Source organism: Dasypus novemcinctus, chromosome 1 (assembly GCF_030445035.2).
Source record: "Dasypus novemcinctus isolate mDasNov1 chromosome 1, mDasNov1.1.hap2, whole genome shotgun sequence".
Taxonomy (NCBI): Eukaryota; Metazoa; Chordata; class Mammalia; order Cingulata; family Dasypodidae; genus Dasypus; species Dasypus novemcinctus.
In genome coordinates, this window is record NC_080673.1 from 133,231,170 (window position 1) to 133,256,498 (window position 25,329).

The following is a 25,329-nucleotide window of genomic DNA, read 5'->3' on the forward strand; positions in this document are numbered from 1 at the left end:
GAATGTTTGTGTGTTTCACATTGTCATTCAGTTCCCTGAGACTCTGTTCCATTTTTTCCATTCTCTTCTCTTTTTCTTCCCCTGTCTTTTCCAGTTCAGATGTTCTGTCTTTGAAATCACTAATTCTGCCTTCAAGCAATTCAAATCTGGTCTTATGTGCCTCTAATGTATTTTTAATATCATCCATTCTATCTTTCATTCCCATAAGGTCTGTTGTTTTTCTTTGCAGGCTTTCAAATTGTTCTTTGTGCTGTCCCAGTGTCTTCTTAAAATCCTTTATTTCTTTATTCATATTTTCTTTAAATTCTTTGAAGTGATTTAGGAGAGTTGTGTGATTATCACTGATTGTCTTAAATCCTGTATAGCTTCAGGATATTAGGTTTGTTCTTTTGGCTGAGCCATCTCTTCCTAGTTCCTAGTATGGCTTGTAAGTTTTTGCTGATGTCTAAGTATCTGAAAATGTTGGTGAATTTATTCTGATGGCCCATTTCTCTCTCTTGCCTCCTTTATATATATATATATATTTGGTCCAACTTATTCTATGTCTTTAAAATTGCCCAGCTTAAGCTCTCAGAATCTGGCCAAGGACTCACTAGTGGGGCACAGATTTTCTCCCAGAGATTGGATACAGAGAGCACAGAGAACAGTTTTTGTCAATGCAATTTCCAGACTGGTTAGGAGATGGTTCTTATCAGCACACATTTCCACAGAGGTGTTTCAGTCTAGGCTTTCCTGCATTCCTGTGAAACTCCAGTTTGGAGATTCAAAGCAGGCTCTGCTGGCTGGCCAAACTCATTGAAGAAAAGCTACCCAACCTCCCCTCCCTTTTCCCTTGAAACAGCTGACAGGGAGGAAGATGTCTCTTCCCCTCACAGCTGGCTGTAGTGAGCCATGGGTCTTACCCAAGCTTAATATCTTGGGGGGTGGGGGAAGGGAGCTTTTCTCTGCCACCACAGGGGCTTGGTAACTCAGCCAACATGGGGATTTGGTAACTCATGTTGTCATTTAAGTTTCTTTCTCTCTCTGTCCTTCACCCTCCTGGGAGTTGTATGGCACTGTCCTGGTTTGCTGACCCCAAAACAAGTCCCTTGGATAGCTTTTGGCTTTTTCTCCATTGTTTTTATGAGCACATTCAGCTTTGCCTGTTAGTCTGTCACCATCTTCTCACAATCCTCCAATGACTTTTTTATTAGAGAAGTTGTAGGTTTACAGAAAAATCATACTTAAAATGTAGAGTTCCCATATACTGTCCTGTTATTAGCACTTTGCGTTTGTGTACATTTGCTATAATTCATGAAAGAACATTTTTATAATTATTCTATTAACCATAGTCTATCCTTTAAAATAAGGTTCACCATTTCTGTTGTACAGTCTTATTTTTTAAATTTTTATTCTAGTAACATATATACAACTTAAAATTTCCCCCTTTAACCACACTCAAATATATAATTCAGTGTTGTTCATTACATTGACAATGTTGTGCTAACTAGGGTCAAGGACTTGGCAGATCAGGGAAGGGTAGGAGCTGGTAAGTGATGGGACTTCCCTGTGGGGTGGTGGTGAGATTGACTGGCAAGGTTCTTCTGTGGGTGCTGCTTTTAGTCAATTTTTATCACATGCTATTATTGATAACTAAATATCTAACCACATATCACCATAGAATAATTCATCTTTGAACACTAGATTGAAAATGGATAGACATTATGGGCTATAAGAGTGTGTGATTTGGGGGTATATTCTGTTTGTAACCATACAACATTAGTTGTCAGTATTTCAGGTATTTTTTAGAAATGGGATTTCACAAGCCTTATAGTTGTCATTGAGGGCTCCCTGTACCACCCACTAACCAACACACATTTCTGTCTTTGCTTCATTCTGCATCACTAATTTCCACAAGAAACCCACTTGTTCCAAGATTTCCTTGAATTTAGGAAAAATTCCCTCAAATTAGAGGATTACAGAAAGAGGTTAGAAGCATTTTCCTGCCTTCTATTCATTATTCCCTGGCTCCATGCACACTTGTTTCCTTCTATGTCTCCTTTTTGCCTTCAGGAATATCCCCTAGGAACTCCACAATGTCTCTTTGGAGAATGCTAAGTATTTTGCCTTCTTCTGAATCCTTGGTAGCAGTACCCAGGTTTCAGATGGGAGGAGTGGTGAGTCACAGTTATGACCGTCTTCAAGCTTATCAAGGCATCCTGTAAGCCAGTGGCACCTAAACTTGTTGGTTAACATCTTCAAAAATTATTGAGAATCCCAAAGAGCTTTTGTTTTGGGGAGTAAGATTAATCAATATTTGCCATACTGGAAATTGAAACTGAAAATTTTAAAAAAGATAAATGTTTCCTTTAAAAAATAATGAATGCATTACATGGAAGCATAAATAATATATTTATGAAAAGTAATTATAATTTCCAAACAAAAAAAATTATAAAAAGAATGGCATTGGTTTTCTTTCTTTCTTTTTTTTTTTTTTTGCAAATTTCTTTGATATGCAGCTCAATAGAAGACAGGAATTCAGATATTCACTTCTATATTCTGTTACATTTTTTGGTTGAACTATAGGAAGAAATTTTGCTCTCACACAGATATGTGGTTGGGGAAGAGGAGTATATAGTAGCCTCTTCAAATAAGCATTTTTTCTTCGATACATTAAAATTTAACAAGTAGAGTAGTTTCTTAATGGCTATTTACAACATAGACTCTGAAACTATACCAATAAACTTTTTGTACATAAAATCCATTGGTCTTTTTTGTTTTTTGAATAGATCTTTTATTCACACTTTGGTCATTTTGAAAATATTGGTACCCAGGAGTTATTCACATTTTAAAAATACAGTTGTCAATATCACTACCAACCTTATCAAAAAGTCTTTCAATGGTGGGAAGATGTAAAGATACTAGTAGCAAATACTAGTTTTCTAAATTTTGATTTTAATTTGAAAGCTTAAATATTGTCATTGGAGAAAGATACTGTTAATTATTTTCCCTGAAATGGTAGATTTAGTTCATTCATTTTGAATAAAATATATGCCAAATAGCCAAGTGTGAATAACCATAGTTTGTCAGTGATTCTTTCAAGCAAATAATGCTCCTTTAAAAAGAGACTAATTTAGCTTGTAACTGAAACAGTCATAAAGGTACTTTTGCTAGAGAGAACCATTGTAGTTTCATTTGCAGCAGTAATGCTTTTTGCACACTTATTTCTTTTCACAGATTATTACACAAAGATGTATATCCAACAGTTGAGATTTAATAAAATCAGTAAGTCTTACTGATTTGTCAAGGACATTCTTAAAAGTAACTGGCTTTTTATTTCCTTCAATGTGTGACTGTGAACATATCAAGCACTACTTTTACCAATTGGTGCCAGTGTTTTTATTCATGCTAAGGTGCCAGCAGTGTTCTCTCCCATTGCTTTGCACCATCAATGCACACATCAATGCAGTGAAAAAGACAATGGCTTTTTTGTATTTTTTTGAAAATATTTCTCACCTCATTGACTCCCTGAAAGTGTTTTGGGTACCCCCAAGAATATAGCCAAATTTGAAAGCCACACTTCTAGGTCAGTACTCCTGACATAGAATTTTAAGACACACATGGTTAGCCTGGGGAGCTTATTAAAATGAAGATTCTAATTCAGTAGAATTAAATTAGAGTTGGGACCTAAGAATTACATTTTGAGCAAGACTCCAGGTGAAGGTGATGCAGTATATAGGCAGCTGTACTTAGAGACATGCATTGTCCAATATGGTAGCTACTACATACATAAGACTTTTTCAATTTCAATTTAAAGTAACTAAAATTAAATAAAATTTATTATTCACTTCTTCAGTTGCCCTGGCCACATTTTGAGTGCTCAAAACCATCTGATACTAGTGGCTACCATATTGGATAGAGGAAATTTCAGACATTTCCATCATCGCAGAAAATCTATTGGACAATGCTGCTCTAGATAGTTTACACAGCATTAATAATGACAGGGTCAGTTAACTGAATTCGTTTAAATATTTATAAGAAGCAAGACATATTTGGGGGTTGCTTATAAATAACTTCACCATCTTCCTGATCAATGGAATGAAAGGCAGACAATTCAGAATGCTTTCATGCTTTAAATGCAACAGATTCAAGGTGCCCAACTAATTTCTTGTACATCTCTCAGTGCCATGAGCTCTGCAAACTAAAATTGCAAAGATTCATGTACAATATTCCATTTTAGTGGGAGAAGGAATTTTGTTTAGAAGATAAAATGGTGAGAATAACTGATATTGAGATAGAAAATTCCCTTACATGATTTTCATGCCCAAATCATGGTCTTCCATGCAACTCAGTGAAAAACCTCTACTGGAGAGAATCAAAGACTAGACCTTAAAGGTTAACAGGTGAGAGAGTGTTGCTCCTAGGCATGCTCCAGTGCAGACAGTATGCTCAGAGGCTTTCTTTGGGGTTCACTTGGACAGTTCTTAATCCAACGCAAGCTGGCCAAACTCCACATAACCCACCTCCTTGGCTAATAGAAATATTTCAAGGTTGGCTTTTCAAAAGCATTCCTAGTCTGCAAAGTTCACAAGGTGAGACAAGCCTCGTTGGAGTGAAGAGCAAGTGTAAGAGCTCACTAAAGTGGAAAGAGGAAGAAGCCAGTCTAGACTGTACTATGGACTCTTGAGGGTGCTTTCTTGATTTACATCCACAGGTAGAATTTAATGCATACTTATAAAGAATGAATTGAATTGTGGATGTCGCATATCTGAACCATAGCTTGTTATGTGGGATGATAAGATCTCAATAGCAAAGCTAAAAGAGTTTTTGTCAAGTATTCTAGTTTTAAAAGTGGACAAAGTGCTGAGTGTGCCAGGAGAAGTAAAAAATTCCTACCCTGTTGTTGACTTCTCTCTATGTATTTAATATACTTCCATAAAATTCTTTAGTGAGAAATAATAGGGGACAAGAAGACTGTTTCATCAGTTTCAGTCACGGGTTTGCCAGGGCCCAGAAGCATGAGATTAATAAGTCTTGTAATTTCATCCTCCAGGATAGAGGCAGATGTTGTTCTTGTCAGTTCAATTCTCATATGGGTAGCTGTGTCTTGGCTTTGAGACATTTCAGACATCAGTAAAATGCCCCCACACGGAACAGATTGATGAACTCCATTGGAATCTACAAATAAGAAACACATTTTCTGTTGCTGCCTTAACCATTACTTCATAGTTTTTTTTTTTAATGAAGAAAATAAATTTGTTATTTTATATTAATATTCATCCTTAATTTACAATTATCTCAAAACAATTTTCTAATGAAAGAAACCTTAGCAGTATAATTCTAAAAACATGCACATACATTTAGTAAGAATTTCTACATTTCTGAATAAATTACATGCATAATATACATTAACCAATAAGGAATACCAATATGAGAATTCAGGACATTTTTTTTTCCTGCATGGAGAGTACTATACAACACACACACCATACAATATAAACCCTCAAAGCAATGGTGTATAACAGTTTGTGAGAGACACTTAAAATAAGCAAATTTAAAATACCTACAAACAGACTTTTTTTTTTAGGTAGCAAAATATTTTCAGTTCTTGACACCTTCTCACACTCACCTAGCACCACAGATGCAAGGACTTAGAGTAAATACATCTAATTTCATGCTTAAAACCTAAAGCATGCACTGAGTAGAATTTATACATTGTGATCTACTCTACATAAGTAGGCAAACATATATCCTCTTACTGATATTTTATACATTAAATACCCTGCAGCATTTTGAAATTTTAACATGCAAAACAACTTTGGAAAGACTTATGAAACATGTTGCCAAGTTTCACCTCCAGCTGCTTACACAGGCATTGGTTTGTCAAGAGGTAAAATGGCAGCAGTCTCAAGGTGCATACTGAATGAACATGGGACATGTGCATGTCAATCCATGTAAAAATAACAGATATACACACATGGCACAAAGATTTGTGCAATTGGAATCACCAGTGCAAATGCATGCATTTGAGGTACTTATATTTTCCATGGTCAGGTATAATTATGCATAGCCATTTCCTCAAGTGGTAAAGACTTCAGACCTGATCAAATGAAAAGCTGCAACAAGTGTAAATATGAGAAATTTATATAATATTTTAATTTCGAAGTTCAATGTTTTTAATGTACATCTGTTTGACATTATAGATTTACATATTTAGTTTAAAATATTTACTAAGCAATAAGCCTTTTCATTGTAAAGAGACTGACTGGTAATTATACCTGGCCAAGTGATTTAAATAGCATACCTGGAATTCTAGCAAGATGTAGTGAATCAGTAAAACACGTCATTATTGCTTCATTGGACGAGATACCCGAAAGGCATAGATGAACAGCACTCAGCCGTGGGAAGGAGCCGCAGTGCAGCGGCGCAAGCCTGGGAATGGCCTAGCACCGTGGAGACAGCTCATACTCCACATTATTGATGCCATTGCATCCACATAGAGATCAGGCTCCCCACACAGAGGTGAGGCACCGAAGAGGCTGACAGTGGGACACAGGCAGCTCTTAAGCTCTGGCAACTCTTGGCTTTAGGCGCTCCAACTGCTCCACTTGGAATATATTTGGCTGTTCGGGCATCCAATCATATATCCTATCATAAATTAGACCACTGACTCCGAGCTCCTTCAGCTTCCTCCGGTTCTCAGGGTCATTGGTGTCGTTGCCCCAGCAGAACAGGACTAGTCCCTTCACTTTGACCTCCTGGACATAGGCTGGGTTTCTGAGCAGGTCTTCAGTGTGTGCATTTATGCTCAGTAAATTTTCAAACTGTGCAAAGCTCATTACAATGGGGGTTGTCAGAGATCTGATGTCCATGAGTTCAGGATAAATATCAGATTTTCCTTGAGTCAAAAATAATATGGGATGTTTGTTCTGCTTTTGCTGAACCACTGTGCAAATATCTGCATTAAATGAAGAAAAGACTATTCTCCTCTTTCCAGAATTTTCTAAAACAGTTTTTAAAATTATATCCAAAAACAGGTTAATGTCAAAGTATGGTGACAAGTTACCATCCCACATGCCATCCCTTTGTTGACAAATCCACTTTATTTCTATGTTAAAGCCTACATCTTCTGGCAAAGATTGCAAAACCATCTTAAGAAAAGGAAATGGCTGCTTTTCAGAGAAGGAATTTTCCTCCTCAATCACAAATTCTTTATGATCTTTAGATTTCAATGTGGTCACATGAGCAAGCTTTCACAACTAGTTGGTCAAATGTTGATTCTTTTACTGGAATTTCAAATAATTCAACTCCATCAGCATCAAATTTCTTTTTCATAGTCAAACAACAGGTAAGCTCATGATAAACCACAGGCACAAAATCTTTTGAAATGTTCATTAAATTCTACAAATGCTGCACCATGACTAGCAGCATTTCTTAAAGAAGCAATAGTATTTTCTTGAACATTAGCAAGCTGGGCAGTTGTTTTAGAGTTCCCTGCACCTCAATGTCCAACTTCTAATGGTATTCTCAGCTTCCAAAACTAGGAAAATGAAGATTTCATGTCACAACTGTATCCCGGCAATGGCTTAATAACTGTATAGTCCACTCTCACTTTGCCTATTGTTTTCCTGGAATTCCTGCTCATGATGGGAAGAGTAAGAATTCCAGCACTCTTCCCACTCTCAGCAATGGTGGATGACAAGAGACATGCTGTCTCCACATGTCCCGGAAGAGCGTCACCCTGAACCACAGGTCACTGAGATTTTCCCCAAAAAAGTCAAAGATTTGTTTCCGATTATCCAGCTCCACTGTCTGGATGTTATACTCCGTCCAGCGGTCAGGCTGTAGGCCATACCCACACTCAGGCTGGGAAAGCCGGCACTTGAACTCACTGCTGCTTATCAAGGCTATCTCCAGGCTGTTTGACATTTTGTGAAGAAGATACCCTATCATCGTCATCATCCTCCAGACCCTCTAATGTCAGCTTGACCCTAAATCTAGATTTTTAAATTTTTTTCTTGGTTATTGAGATGGGAGGTTTTTCAGCATAATTGACATGTAATCTTTTTTCAGTCTGACACATCAGAATCCAGAGTTTCAACATCATCGTGGATTCCATATTTTCCATCATCAATAAGAATTTCATTTTCTAAAGGGGTTATTGATCGTGGCTGTAGATGAGTCTCCCATTTGTGACCTATGACTTGACATGGACAACCAAGAGTTTTTGGCACTTTGTAGTTTTAGAGAGTCTGTAACTGGTGCCACCATTCTCTGTCTTCCACTTCCCACATTCACAATGTCAGAGACAACTCTTGACTCTTTTTTCTCTCTAGGACTCTGTAGTCAAGTCTCAGTGATCACTGGCACCTTCTTAATAATACCAGAACACCAGAACCTGTGGAAGGCCAGGCTTGGGGGCACTATTATTTTTTACTTGGTTGAAACATTTAAAAATAGGGGAATTTTACATAAAAAGCATGATTTCCTTTTGCCCTTGGTGGGGGAAAATGGATGGCGACCTCTTCAGTTCACCCCAGTCTCCACGTGGGCCACTTGCCTCATTTACTCTACCTTCCTGGCCCCCACATTTGCTTGTGCAACTCCTGTTTTAAAGCCCCCATCAATCTCTTGTCAGTCTTATATAATATACCTGTGGGCATCAGAGTGATAGATAGCGGTTCAAAAGGGCCATGGTAAAAAATACCAGCTGGTAAAGGGAGGAAATTGGTGGCCACGTTTTCCTCTACAACTTTTCAATGAATAGTTGGCATTTACAGAGTACCTACTATGTACCAGGCCATTGGGTTAGGTGCTAGAAGATAGTAGGCCTTCATACCTATTTGTCAAATGAAAGAAAATAAAATCATTATGTTATGGAATTTTCACAACAACCAGTTCTACTAATATGTATTAAGAAAGGCTTAATATTAAATATAATGGAGTAAACCCCAAAGGCAAGCAGGGACACTTTTTAGAATATTCCATCTATTCTTTCTTCCCTTCTAGGGATTTCATTGTCATCTTTAATGGCAAAATAATTTGAATGTTCAGATGTATGTATAGAGACTTCTCTTTTGCTCCTTCTTTCAGTTTAGCTCTTTTACTTTGAATGTGCTTAAAAAATGCTCCATAGGATTACATACATAAAGCTGTGGATTCTCAGATTTTACAGATGACTTAAAGGAGTTGTCAAGGGTAATTTTCTCCATAAGCAAGTTTTGCCTTATAAACTGATTTTTGCACCACCACTGGTTAAGAGTAAACTCCTCTGTATTTATGAAAAATTCTAGGCATTAGCATAATATCATAACCATATTTTGAGAAGACAGTAGAAAGTCTTGTGTTAGATGATATTTTAATCCTGAGTAGTTTTGGAATGGGACTGTTAGGCCTCCTCCCTTTTTTTCTCCAAAATTTAAAATACTTGGTACACTTATTAGATAAATAGGATGTTGTTCTCCAGCTACAACCTACAAGGATACAGGGCCTACACTAGTCTAGCAATGTGTTTTAATGTTTTCCAACTAGGAACAAAAAGCATAAAATACTTGTTCTTTGAAAGAAAGCTCATAATCAACTATAGAAAAAAAAAGATGGCAATTACAAATCTGGAAGGAAATATCCTAAAACATTCCTACCACAAGAGCAATTTGTTCAACTACTTAGGGGTATGGTTTATAATGAATTTGTTCTTCAAAGATGATGTGCTGCCTGAATTGGAATTTCTCCAGGGGACACTACTGAGGTCAATTTTAGGATGATGTAGTTGATTGGTAGCAGAAGCCCTTAAATGTGATGCAGAGGAAAAGTCCTTCCTTTCAGTAAATTTCAACCAAGTACTTGTCTAGTGCTCTTTCCAATTCAAGAGCTCATTTCTGAATGATGAGCATGTGTGGTGGACTGAAGTTAGACTGGTTCTATTGCAGCAGCCATTAGAGGTTACCTTCAGATATAACCCCTTACAGGGGCCTGTCAAAGGGCATATAAGGAGGACTTCACATTTAGACTTTTGCTGTTATCTTTAAAAGACATTACACATCAGTTAAATGAAAATGACTGAAGAAGGCATATGCCATACAGTCTACCTATGCTTTTTACTAGACAACACTGATATGTCTAGTAATACAGCCACATATTAACTTTTCTCTTGAAACTAATATATGCCATATTTTAACCTTTTCTCTTGAAACTTAATTATCTTGTGAAGAGCTTAATTATATTGCACTGTGTTTTTCTGCATTAAATATGCTAGTTGCCTATCACAATTTTTGGAACTTGTCTTAGTATTTCTCCTTTCCAACATTAGGTACCTGGAAAAATAGAAGTGACCTGATACCCTCTGGACCCTGAGAAGCCCTGCTTGCAATCTAAAGCATGTGAAGTTATTTTTAATGACAATTTAGAATATTAATTCATTAGGTAATATGAGATAATCAACCACAAATTAATCACAATCTAATTCTTGCCAGCCAGAAGCTCTCTGGAAAGACAGCCTAATTAACATGTTAACTCTCTTCTACCAGATTGCTTAGCTTTACCCCTAAGTTGCTTGAGAAGCAGTGCTGTTCCACATTGTTTCAGCCAGGCTATGTGGTTTAAGCTCCTCCAGAACTGCCTCCACTACTTAAATTTACTTTTGGCTCTTAGCTTTTTTAGAATGCCGGAGACTCATAGATTCATTGTGTATATATATAATATATTACATACATACATACATATATATATATAATTTATTTCAGTTACTTCATTTTAGAAATGAAGAAATTGAGGCCAAGAGAAGAGAAATGACTTAGTCAAAAAATCGCCAAACAGTAACTGGCATAACCATACTAGAAGCACATCTCCTTTCATTTAAGTGGCAGTCTGTTGGAAATGGCCCTCATCCATTGTGCACCCTTCCTTTTCCATATACATTATCTATACCTTCTGATTTTGGTCACCTTGGGTAAGCAGTGATGAGTAGAAAACATTCCTGCTACCTAGGAAGATCTTTAAGATATTCAAACCATCTATGTTCTTCCTTGGCCAGCAGTACTGCTTCCAAAAGGAATCCACATTCCACATATTAAGAAGGGATTTTTGACTGAAGAGTCCATCTTGAGCCCAGTATTATGCAATCTGTTTCTTTGCATTTGACTCTGAAATTTAATTAAAATTACAAAGAAGCATCAGATTTAATAGCACCATAGTCTATATAATGAAATCACTCTAATAGAAGCAGTAGGACCAGATTATGTGGGTTCAAGTCTTTTCTATCATTTCTCTGTGATTCAATATCTTCATCCCATAAAATGAGGATAACAATAGTACTTATCAGATAGGGTTGATAAGAGGAATAGATGAATTACTATAAGCAAAGAACTTGTAACAGTGTCTGGTACTAATATAGCCTGTGCACAAATCCAAACTTATTTTATATCCAAATATCCCTAGAAAGCCAATTGAGAAATATAAACTCTATAGGCTTTGGATAATCAGGGAGGATGTAAGCTGGAATGCAGGGGGTTCCTACTAAAATCTGACTTGGAATGTGGGGGATATGCACTAATTCAAGCTTACCTGGAGGAAATAACCTATCCAATACTCAGATAAAACACTTGAAAAAACTAACAAAAAGTCTTTTTGCATACAAGCACCATTTGTCTCCCCACTCTTATTTCCTCTGTATAAAAGGGACCCAAAAATTCTATTTGGGCTCGGTTTTTATTAGGACAGGAGTAAGCTGAGTCCGGCCGGTCAAAATAAATCAACTTCCTTCTCGGAGTTCTCATGTCCTGGCCTTCGATACTGCGTACACCTGACTTCTCTGCTACTACAGTACTTACATAATGTTGATATATTTATGTTCTAACTCAGGTTTTCTTAACAGACATGCATAATGAGAATTTTGGAACATATATCACAAAAATATTTCTGTATATTTATGTCATTGTACTATTATTATTATGAATATTATATAAACCACAAAAAATAGAAACTAAAATTGGTGAGATAAAAAGTTTACATCTTTTTGTATGCTAAGAGACTATCTTATATATTCTCATGGGAAATTTTGACACCACTCTCCTAAATCCCATGCCTACATTGTATGCTATTGTTTCTTTCAACTTCTTTTCACAGTCTACTATCAACCACAAAAATGAGCAAAGGACAAGCTTCTTTCCATCTCCCAAAGCAATCATCCATATGTCAACATTGCTAACTTTAATCAAAATCTGTGGCTTAAAGTGCTGATAAGCTTACAGCATATATCTTCAGTAATTAAGGATTTCCTCCCCCCATCTGGCACCATCTGTGGTGATTAGTCATAGGCTGTAACAAATTACATTGTATGCTCAGTGGTTTTTTTCATTGCTTAAATCTGAGGCTATAATAGCTATTTCAATGTCTTTGCTTTTTACAATGTTTTGTTTGTTGATGGAAATGCATAAAAAACATCTCTGTCTTTTCATATTGCTTAGCTTGTCAGCAGAGGATTTCACATATGGTCCTAGTTACCACAGGGAACAGAGACATTCCACTGAGGTCTTGGAAGTTCCATATGTCAGAGTTCCAGATGGGTTGCAGATGAGGTTTGAAATGAAGGTTATCTTTTGGTAGCTTTATATCAAGACATATCAAACAGAATTCAGCAAAAACATTATGTTTTCGGGGTTGATTTTTCTTATTTGTCTTTTGTTGACATTGCCAATATGATAAGCAATTATAAAAATTAAAATGTATTTTTAATTTCAGGATTTAATTTTGTTTTCATTTTGGAAGCGGGAAAAGTGCCCATCTAGTTAACATATGAATGTAATGTAAGTATGAGTGGACACTGGAATTGAAAAGTTTATTTCACAACTTGTCAGTGACACAATTATAAAGTGATTATTAAGTACTGTTATAAAAGTCTTAGGATTATCTTAGAGTTACCTGTGAATTTTATAAATAATATGCCATATAATGCAGTGTCTTAAAGATAAAAAAAATCAATCTTTTATATTTATTTAGCAAAGACTCATTCAATTATTGTTACTTTAAATGTTCTTTGGGAAGTGCTATGGTAGTTTACAAAGAATATAGTACACAACTTAAAATAAAATAAAAGTACTTAAAATGCAAGTTAAAGAAACATATTTATACATAAGTACACATGGTGGTGATTATCTAAGTGTAAACTCTAGAAAGGTGTTTGACTCAAGGACAGTAAGTTTGGAATAGTTACTGAAGTACCTGAAACCAGTTGCAATTAAACTGGAAAGATTTTATTACTGAGGAGGATTTTTAATAAACATATCAAAGGTTTGGAGGAGAAGAGGAAACAGATTTCTCCAGCTTTAGGGAGTTAATAGAACCTATAAGAAACAGGTGTGAGGAGGAGGAGCGGAGATAAGGGCTACTTGGAACCAGGTCTTAAATAGCAGAGGGCTTCACATGTTGGCTGTACCAAACTTGCACAGGAAACTAGCACTAGGCTCCGTCACAAATGTTGATATTGCCTGGAGCTATGGTCTCCATTTTGGGGCCCTATTACCAACAATTACGGAGGTTATTGCTAAGGTGTTCATAATTAACCAAAAATGGAAAGGAACAACTGAAGGTTTCAAAGTCATGCTTCAGGGATAGTGTGTGAATATAACAATTGCTCTTACTTGTGGTGATTGATCCATCTTCAAAGACACAGTAAGAATTTATCTTTGAGTGATGAACCATACTATTCCTACCTTTTCAAGAAAAATTGTCAAAACAATGTTGAAAGAACAAACCTGTAATAACTTTTAAAAATATATATTTCTTAGTTATAGGTTTATATTTATTTATTTGTAGCATGCTCCATAAAAATTTATTCTGGGTAATCTAAAGTTTATTTTATATATTTCTATTTATGTCTTTGTTAGTTTTAAACTTTGTTCACGAAGAGTAGCAGCAGTTCATATCCATATTTTATTCATTTGTAAATGGAAAAATAATTATCTTTTTCTTTTATTTTTCCCCTTTTCTTCCTCCCTTATTTCCCCTTTATTTTCTTTCTTTCTTTCTTTCTTTCTTTCTTTCTTTCTTTCTTTCTTTCTTTCTTTCTTTCTTTCTTTCTTTCTTTCTTTCTTTCTTTCTTTCTTTCTTTCTTTCTTTCTCTTTCTTTTTCTTCCTTCCTTCCTTCATTCCTTCCTTTCTTCCTTCCTTCCTTCTTTCCTTCCTTCCTTCCTTCTTTCTTCCTTTCTTTCTTTCCTCTCTGTAATATTTTGAAGTCTGTTTATAAGCTCTTACTATCTGAACAATTTCATTTGCAATTTAATACAAAGTGACAACATATTTCAATCACATATTAAATTGAATTTCCTGATTTAAGATCTTATTTAGGAAATAATTTAGTGGAAAAGTATGGAAATAGATGTAAACAGGTTAAACATTTTTTATTCTACTAATAATATACAAGTATTCTGATTTTTTACTTGTCCTTTATTCTCAAATTTATTAAGTTGAATCATATGAAATTGCTGACAGTCAACCAGTTTGACCTATAAAAATAGCAATTTTATCTTCAGCCCACCTAATCCTGAAGAAACACTGTGTTAATATCTAGACTACCTCAAAATCCAAATGCTGTCCAGGCCTTGTGAAAGAATTGGGGCAATCTACTATTCTTGGTGGCTCAAATAAAATAGAAGTCAGTACTGTGAGATGATGACCAGAAGAGTGCTTTCAGAAATATAATAAAAAAAAAAAAAAGCCCAGCGAAAAAGAGGATTTATTGATAAATGTTAATACTGTAATGAAGGAATTCTAATTTTAAAGACAATCCTTTGAGAGAAAGGGATAAAAAAATATCCTAATTCCTGTTACAGCTGGGAAATATAATTTCAATGCTGAAGACAAGAAGATGATGAACCAAAGGAAGTGAGGCTGCTTTATAAGATGTGATAAAAGAAAGACTAGGTCATGGCCCTGTGATGCAGGGGGAATTTAGAATTAAGATCACATAAAAGAATCAGCAGTATATCTGATGAAAGTAGGAAGAGACACAAATCAATATAATGCAATCATAAAATAATTTGATTTCCTCGATGTAGTTTAAAAAACGATAGCAAATAATGCTTTAGAAAAGGTGGAAATGTATGGTTTATTATTGAAAACATTTTTAAACTTTTATAACTCCAAATATTTTGTTTTGTGGTAGCTATGTTCTACTAATTTTTTTCTTCTTCCACTTAAGCCACATTGTTAGCTCACACACAGGAAAAGAAGTTTTGAAAAAGATAAATGAGTTAGGATTGAAATAAGGAAAAGATGATGATAAAAGCATAGTGTTTTATTACAGTATAATACAGTGTAGCCTCCCTTTTAGGGTCAGGCAGGGCTGCTGCTTGGAATATATGTGGGAAAACTACAATATTTGTGTAAAAACAATGTCCTGAATTTTGCTGTATTAAAACATGTCATGTAACATGTGGTTCACCAGGGGTCATTCCTTCAAGTACATGATGTGCTGTGTGAAGTTTGAAACTAGTAATTTTAATGGTACGTAAAATGGTAGGATTGAAATGTGGCCTGGACAAGATGCCACAAGACAAAATACTAAAAAAAAAAAAAAAAAAGACGTTATCACAGTGTTGTTTGCCTTGTAATCATTCTTATATCTACTGATTTTAGTTTTTTGTTTGTTTGCTTTTAACTCAGGTATGATCTAAGTATTTGAGTTAATCCAGTGGATTCTTAAAGCAATTTTCTTATTTGATTTTTGTAATATAAATAACCATAGCTTAATTAAGAAATGTTTAAAGTAGTCGAGTAGCTACAGATTAAGAAAATAAATTTAGGGGAGATGTACCAAAGATCTTTAAATTCTGGACCTCTTCTAGAAGAGGGAGAAGGCTTCTTTTATGTGTTGCTGTACACTGGAGATTTAGCAACCAACAGTCTTCAGGTTTTGATGAATCATATGAGGTGTTTAAAATGGAGATATTTCATATAAAAATATGTTTTCTCAAGCGTCTCTTGAAAAAATGAGAACATTTTGCAATTTTGGGCCTTCAACCTCACATAGCAACAGTCATCTGGTATGGAATAGTAGTTACTTCTTTTAGTCAAGTTAAGGATTCTCTTGTTTGCCACAGTAGCCACTACTCCTGCCCAAATTCACATAATTATGTTATTCACCTGGACACTGTAGGCATCTGAGTTAGTGACTCTTGCTTTTGACTTATAGATGGAATTTAAAACAGTGATATTTTAGCTCAGCATGCAACTCTAGTCTGTCACAGGGAGAAAGACTATCTCATAAGATAGGGAGTATCCCTTCTCTGAAGTGCTAAAGAGGGGCTGATGGTACAGGCATTTCAAGAAATAGGTGAGAGATTGGCCTAGATAGCTTTTTTTTTTTTTAAAGACACTGGGGCATGAACCCGGGACCTTATATGTGGGAAGTTGATGCTCAACCACTGAGGCACATTGGCTCCCAAGACTTGGGTTTTTTCATTTGTTTGCTTTTGTTTGGCTTTTTTGTTTGTTTTTAGGAGGCACAGGGGATCAAACCTGAGATCTCCCATGTGGGAAGCAGACTCTAAACACTTGAACCACATCCCCTCCCTAGAATGCTTCTTAAAATTCTTTTCATCTATAAAATCCTTTGATTCATTTCATTAACCTAGCATAGTTTGCTGAGAACTATTGGTACTTATAATTTCATGTCATTCATTTTAATATCACCGTTATTAAAAAGACAGTAATTTGGGCAGTTGCCCTGGCCTAGTGGTTACGGTGTCCATCTATCACATGGTTAGTCCATGGTTCAAACCCTGGGCCTCCTTGACCCATGTGGAGCTGGCCCACACGCAGTGCTGATGCACGCAAGGAGTGCCGTGCCACGCAGGGGTGTCCCCTGTGTAGGGGAACCCCATGGGCAAGGAGTGTGCCCCATAAGAAGAGCCGCCCAGTGCAAAAGAAAGTACAGCCTGCCCAGGAATGGTGCTGCACACATGGAGAGCTGACACAACAAGATGACACAACAAAAAGAAACACAGATTCCTGTGCTGCTGACAACAACAGAAGCAGACAAAGAAGATGCAACAAACAGACACAGAGAACAGACAACCCAGGGTGGGTTGGGGGGGTAGGGGAGAGAAAGAAAGAAATAAATCTTAAAAAAAAAGACAGTAATTTTATGTAATAAAAAAATCCATGACACACAATTAGGATATGTTTTTAGATGATGAACGAAAGTATCCATCCCAGAACTTGGGAGCTTGTTGGCCAATACAAACATTTATTTATTCATTAAGTACCTTCTATGTGTTCAGGATCTTGGGGATGTGGGACTACAGTGGTGAAGAGACAAAGTATATGCTTTTATGGGAGCTTATATTTTGGGATGGGAGACAGAAAATAAGTAAATAAATAATTTCAGAGAGTAATAAGTGCTATGAAGAAAATGAAGCAGGGTGAGGCAATCCATATAGAAAAGATGGTCTGGAAAAATGCCCCTCTGAGAAAGTAATATTGGAATGGGGAATGAATAATTGCAGTGCAGTTAGATAAGCAAGGATTTGGGGAAGAGCATTTTAGGCAAAGGCAGAACAAGGCTAAAAGACTGGAATGGCTTTGACTTCTTCACATTACAATATGAATACCATTGTAGATGGAGCCTGTTAAGTAGGGAGAAGGGAGCTGTATGGCGCATTCTGAGAGTGATAGGAGGACATCAGAAGATTCTAATCAGGGGAATGATAGGAATTGACTTAGGGAGTTGCAAGATTAGTTTGGTTGATCTATAAAGAATAACTTCAAGAGGGCACAAAGGAAGCAGAGAGACCAACTCGGAAGCTGCTACCATAACCCAGGAGGGATGGTAGTGGTAAGGTGATGAGAAATGGAATGCAAGATTTATATTGAAAAGAGAGCTGGCAGGATTTGGTGATGAATTGATCTGGAAAAAAGGAAAAGAAAGAGAAGAATCAAGTATGACTCCTAAATTTGAGTAATTGGATCAAACAATTGGATGACTAACTCTTAGGAAATGAAATAGTGAAGACTATGAGAGAAACAGGTTCTCCCAGCAAAAAAAAAAAAAAAAAAAAAGCATGTTAAATCCTGTCAGAGAAAGACTGGGTATAAATACATAAGAAGAATTCACTGGCACTAGGCATGAATATACAAAATAAATATGACACTGTCCTTGGTCCTGGAGGTGTCACATTCTAGTGAGGGAAATACACATCAAAAAAGTCAATAAAAATTTGATATCCAGAGGAGCGGGTGTAGTTCAGTGGCTGACTGCCTGCTTCATATGTATAAGATCCCAGGTTCAATCCCTGGTACCTCCTAAAAAATTTGATATCCAATATAATAGAGATGCGAGAAAAGTGGAGAAAGAAGGAGCTTTCAGAATCTTCATTTCCTTATGGTTAAAAATAAACAGATGTCATAACAACATGGTCAAATGGATGTCACAGGAATAGCTAACAGCATGTCTTGTGAACCTCTAAAACAACATTATTAATTACTATTCATTTACTGTTCTCTGGAAAAGAAAATGATTTCATTTCTTTTCTCAGAGGTCTTACTTCCTAGCATTTCAATCATTCCAGTAATTCTGTTATTATCCCTTTATCTCACATTATGGAAAGAACATAGAACATGAAAGAAATTTATTTCTATCAATTTCCTTTTCTCTACAAATTCTAATCTTGTTTCCACTGCCCTATCTCTTTTCCATCTCAACAGCAACCCAAAGCTAACAAGTGTTACTTAAGAACCCATTACAGGCCAACTACTTGTTTCTTTCCACATTTTCTTCACTTTCTGGCACTTTACCCTTAAGTATGCTAAAATCCCCAGCTGTTCTTTTAAAAGCATTCTTTGACTTCCTCTCTTCCTGACTTGGCAATTTATTTTCTTCACCATATCCTATCTGTCTCTTTCATCTGGGTCTCCTTTTCCTCCATTTTCCCTTTCTCACTTTTTTTTTTTTTGTTAAAGATTTATTTATTTATTTAATTTCCCCCCCTCCCCTGGTTGTCTGTTCTTGGTGTCTATTTGCTGCGTCTTGTTTCTTTGTCCGCTTCTGTTGTCGTCAGCGGCACGGGAAGTGTGGGCGGCGCCATTCCTGGGCAGGCTGCACTTTCTCTTCACACTGGGTGGCTTTCTTCACGGGCGCACTCCTTGCGCGTGGGGCTCCCCCACGCGGGGGACACCCTTGCGTGGCACGGCACTCCTTGCGCGCATCAGCACTGCGCATGGCCAGCTCCACACGGGTCAAGGAGGCCCGGGGTTTGAACCGTGGACCTCCCATATGGTAGACGGACGCCCTAACCACTGGGCCAAAGTCCGTTTCCCCCATTCTCACTTTTAACCTGATAGTCTTTGCCATTCTTTTTGCTTCCTATGATTTTGATCACTACATCATTTTCCCTTCTATACCTGCTTGTCCTTCTCATTTTTCATTCTTCATCTTGAGCTTCCATATACTGCCTAGTAACCATTTATCTTTATTTTTCTAGGTTTGTTTCCTGTCAATATCTCTTAAATACATTCTCTTTAACATGCAAGCCTTTTCTTTAAAAACAAAACATTCTTACAAACAACTGATCTACGTGGCTGGTTTTAATTGGGCAGGGCCTGAGTAAATACTTTAATTATGTGAGATCCACTAGTACCAAATAAAAATCCAAGGTTAAGGAAATTAGATGTGTAGAAGATAACATGACATAAATGAAGTTACATGTGAAGAAAAGTGCAAGGAGTGAAACATTTCCAAGGTCCATACTTTTTAATTGATATTTAAGAGTTCCTTACTAGAAATCTCTTATTTTTCATTCAGAAAGAATTGTACTTCTCCTTTGAAACTGAACAGCTTTCCTTTTTTTCCTAACACTGCTAGAAAGCTAGGACTGAAGTCAAATTAGTGGCTCAGTTCGGTTTGTTTTCTTTTTGAGCCACTGTCTTGTAGACAGTTTTAGTTTACAAAGCATTTTGTTAACCTTATTTGCTGCCTAGTTTTAATTCCCATTATCTTGTTGCATTTGATTTATCTTTGTAAACCATACCAAACTTTTCTGGTATGAGATGGGATATAAGGCCCTTTGTTAATATATCTAACCGTTTGGTGTCACTCTTCACCCTGTTTCTACCTCAGTTTTAACTGACTAAAATATGAGCCATTTGGTCAGAAAGCTGTCATATTTGGAAAGGAGCAGCCAGTCAGAGAGAAATTAAACTGTTTTCCTTTGTCTGCCTACTGTTCCAAATCTCTGCTGGCATTGCCAGTCATTTGGAATGAGAAATGCAGGGCTTGTTCAGCTGTCATTGAGAGTGGAGGAGGATGGGAGGATGTGTTCCAGTATATCCTTTTTGCCATGGATATATCAGCATGGAGGTTATCATACCCCAGTGGTGATAGGCATTGGGGGAGGCTCTACCAGGTAATCTTCTATCAGGCAGAGCTGATACTTTCTGAGAAAAAGTTTTGTCACTGCTGTGAAACCAGTGGCTCTGGTCTGCTAGGCAAAGCTCATATTTTCCACTTTCATATCTCTAGCCTCAAGTCTTTGTGGACAAAACAGACCTAGGAACACTAATCACTAAAGCTGAATTTTCCATAAGGGTAGTTGAGTTACATAATAGGGTAGAGATGCTGAAACAATAAGCATCTCCATATTCATACTATAGAGAGTGGCGAAAGATATAGGAACCATAGACTTCACTATAAAATATGGAAAGCCCATATATGCCGTTCAAATTAAGAGGCTAGTTAGTTAGGTACTCAAGTGTAATACCTACTTATTTCCAGATGTAGCAGGAATCAATGACTCACCTTGGATTCTAGTGGTTTTAAGACTGTGGCCCTCCCCATTAGGGAAGTATGAGTTAGACAACTATTTTAGGAAGAAAGTACTCTTCCCCCCTCTTTTGATAATTATTTAGAGATTATCTGAGTTACAGTGTTAAGGTTTTGAAAGCAATTTATGCTTTACTCCTTATAAAAAGTTTCTAAGGCCAACAGACTCTCACACGGACGTACACACATAGAAGCAGATACACAGGAAGAGAGAATGCTCCATAGGCATGGCCCCCAGAAGGGAGATGAGCCTGATAGTCTACAGTTGACCTTGTGAAGAGAACAGAGCAGCTGAGCCTGGAAAGAAATGAGCCCTGGGGAGAGAGATGAGGCTTATGTCAGCCTACAGCTGACAGGAAGAAGCTGGGACCATGGGGCCTTAATAGGAAGAGGAAGGCTGAAACTTCACACAGAGACTGGCAGCCATCTTGCTCCAACATGTGGCAACAGACTTTGGTGAGGGAAATAACTTACTCTTTATGGTCTTTTGACTGTAAGTTGCCACCCCAAATAAATACGCTTTATAAAAGCCAACGGATTTCTAGTACTTTGCATCAGTACTTCTTTGGCTGACTAATACACCATTATAAATTTCTAAGGAACTAATGAGTTCCTTAGAGGCACAGGAAAAAATACCTCCTGTGGAGCACAGGAAAAAAATGCCTCAGCATCAAGCTTTCAAAACAATGGCAAGAATAACTGTGATATAAAAAACTTTTCATGCAGATGTCAAAGATTAGCAAGAGAAAGTATAAAACATTTATTGAATAGCTACTCATCCACTAGACAAATTTTCATCACATTTCATGGTTTTGAAAACAGACTCTACCACTTTGACCTTGCTCAAGTTACTTCTTTTCTCTGAACTTCATTGTTCTCATCTTTATATTGAGGATAAGAACTGACCCTACCTCATAAGGTTGTTACAAGAAATGGATGGATTCATAGATGTAGAAGAAGGTCTGGCACATAGCAAATCTCAAATGCAGTTGTTATTATTGCTAATACCGCCATCTTCTCACTTAGTTTCCTTTCATTCTCATAACAGTGTTAGGTACTACATGCCAGGTGCTTTGTATTTAGTAATTCACTTCATGCCTGTACCCTATGTAGTGGCATTGTTATCATCCCCACTGTACCAGTGAGAATACTGAAGCAGTTCTTGAACTCAGGACTCTGGCTCTGGCCTGCTTTCTTAACCAACCCTCTAAAGCACATAGATAAGGTAAGCAGTCAGTTGCTATCTAATAACCTAAGATAACTAGAAAGGACTGGAGCTGGAATTCAGATTAATATTTTCCTACTCTAAGCCTAGAGTGTACTTTTTTAATATAATTTGGGGACTGAAGAGAGTTAAAGAACTGAAAGCAAGATTTTACCTAACTGTCAGAAAATTACTGACATTGCATGCTGTGATGGTTAAGCTAATATGTCAATTCAGTCAGGTTATGGTATTCAATGGTTTGGTCAAGCAAACAATGGGATATTGTAATACAAGTGCAATTCATGGACTATAATTATCAGTGAATTGGTTGCATAGATGGCTGATTACATCTACAGTCAACTCAGGAGATTGCTGTCAGCAATGAGTAATGGCTCATTCAATCAGTTGAAGACCTTAAAAGGAGAAGTGATTTCAGTATTCAGGGAGAGAATTTTCATCTCTACTTCAGACAACAAGCATTTCCTGGAAAACTCACCAAGGACCTTCATCAGAATCCCTGGCTGTAACATGCACTATGGAATTTGTATTTGTGCATCCCATGGTCACATGAGATAATTTTATAAAGCCTCATGCTATTTATAGATATCTCCTGTCATTTCTGTTTCCATAGAGAACCCTGACTAATACATGTTTTTACCAGGAGTGGTTCTTGAGAAACAGAATCTTAAAAACGGGATTTCTGAATTGGTTCTGGGATTTTTGCAAATGGCTCTCTACTCTGATTAGATTCAAGGGCACTAATAATTCCATTTATAATAATCAGAAGGCTATTGAGAGTCCATGGCAGGAGTTGGCAATAGACAAAATACACAAAATATCACCACTGGATATGACAACCTCCACGCTGATAAGAGGCAAGGGTGTGAATGAGAGCATTTTTAACCCTTTAACAGAGTTTTGTTGAGTTAAAAGATACAATGATGTTTACTGGCTGTTCTTAAATACACTGGAAAAGAAAGAGAAGAGTTAAAGCCTTTAAATTTGCAACTTAAGCATCTCATGAATAATGTGAAAGTTTCTATGTGTGCTCTGAAAGAAAATCTTGTTGTCTGCAGTCACAGACCTGAGATCTCTGAAAAATAGACCCAGAGTCTCTTTGTGTGAGTAGCAGAGTTACAACAGAAGCTAAAACCTCAACCCTTCAGGGTTTGTGCTGTTAAAGTGAGGGCACTGATTGAAAAGGAATGAGATCTTGAGGAATAGGATGGAGGCATATGGGTTGATGATAATGGCAGTGGGGACATTGAAAACCTAAATTCTGCTGAGACTTTGCCATATAAACCTGTAATAGCCTTCTCTGAGGAGACAGCCACCTGACCTCTTCCCTGCCCTGAAAAGAAAAACACCCATTTTCAAGCCTGTTCCAAACAAATTCCAGCCTGTCCCAAGGCATCCCAACTCTCTCTCTGCTCTGAGTAGATGACTACCTAATGTCCATCCTACCCTGAGGAGACAACTCACCCAACATCCAGCCTGCCTGAAGGAGTCTGCTATCCAACCACAACCTGAAGAGATTAATCCTACCTCATGAATCTACAGTGGATTTCCCTGAGGTTATTGCCTTGAAAGACACTTCTAATGCTTCTCCTTACCCAACCCTATGACTCCTCTTTCTTCTAGACCTGCAGCTAGACTAAAGTCACAACAAGTCCCCAAAGGTGAAGTACAAAGTGTGACCTATGAGAAAGTATGCTATACTCCAAAAGAACTACAAAATTTTTCAAATTTATATAGACAGAAATCTGGGGAATATTTGTGGGAATAGATATTAAAGGTATGGGATAATAGCGGAAGGAATATAAAGTTGAATCAAGCCAAATTTTTTGATATGGGCAGAGATTCTGAATTCAGTGTTGTAGCTCAAGGGATTAAAAACAGCTCTAACAGATTGTCAAGGTGACTGGCTGAAATATTGACCAAAGGATGGCTGAAATTTCCTGCATTTGGGATTCCAGAATTGCCCTGGTATGCTATAGATGAGGGGATCCAAAAGCTTAGAGAGATAGGAATGCTAGAATTGCTTTACCATCTAAGACCTGCCCACCATTCTCAGGAATGTCCAGAGTACACATCTTTTACCAGGACAGTGAGGAATAAATTTGTGAGACTACCTCCATCTGAGGTTGCTCTCCTCTGTAGGTCAGATATTACCATGGGAGCTGCTATCATGGAACTAGGATCCTTACACACTATGGGGATGACTGGGTCCAGGCTAGCAGAAGCCAAGTGGCAGTACTTAATAGCCAAAGGCAAGGAGAGCATGGCTACAACAATGAAAAGCAGACTCAAAGCAACAATATCAAAATTGTCTGAGTCACATAGAACTATGGCATTTGCTAACAGATCATGGGATACCTAGAAGTAAAGTAGATGGGCAGTCTACTAAATTCCTACTTGATCTGTATAAGCAGAATAGCATTAGATCAAGTGAACAAAAGCCTAACCTGAATTGCAGAAACAGAGTCAGGGCCCCTTACTCAATTCCTAGATTTGAGACAATTTACAGACCTAGAGCCCCTTGAATGAGGAGAAAGATGGGTCCCTTTGAGGCAGGACCTTGTTACACTGCCAAAAATTTATACTGTTAATCTTCCTCCCAGCTTTCCACAAAGAGCCCTATGGCCTTTGACCAGAGTAACTGTGCATTGGGGAAAGGAAATGATCAGATATTTGGGGGATTATTAGACAAAGGCTCAAACATGACATTATTACCAGGAGACAAAAATCATCAATGTGCTCTACCAGAGTAGGGGCTTATGGAGGTCAAATGATAGCATTTTAGCTCAGGCCCATCTCCCAATGGGTCCAGTGGTTCCCTGGGTCCATCCTATGGTTATTTCTCCTTTCTCAGAATGAATAATTTTGTATAAACATACTCAGCAACTGTCAGTTCCCTGACTTGTGGAGTGAAGGCTATTATAGTAGGCTAAGCCAAGTTGAAGCCACTAGAGCTGGCCCTACCTAGCAAAATAGTAAATACCAGATTCCTGAAGTGTTGTAGAGATCAGTGCACCATCAAAGACATGAAAGATGTAGGGATGCTGATTCCCACCACATCCCCATTCAACTCGCTAATTTGGCCTGTGCAGTAGACAGATGGATCTTGAAGAATGACAATGGATTATTGAAAACTTAACCAAGTGTTGACTCCAATTGCAGCTACTGTTCCAGATATGGTATCATTGCTTGAGAAAATCAACACATCCCCTAGTACCTGGTATAGCTATTGATCTGGCAAATGCTTTCTTCTCAATTGTCATAGTAAAGACTGCCAGAAACAGTTTGCTTTCAGCCAGTAAGGTCAACAGTA

General features: G+C 37.2%; 1 pseudogene; it reads right to left on the minus strand.

The window, feature by feature from the left end:
• Window positions 1-6,373: 6,373 nt before the first annotated feature.
• Window positions 6,374-24,281, minus strand: LOC101440857 (glycerophosphocholine phosphodiesterase GPCPD1-like; annotated as a pseudogene).
• Window positions 24,282-25,329: the final 1,048 nt, after the last annotated feature.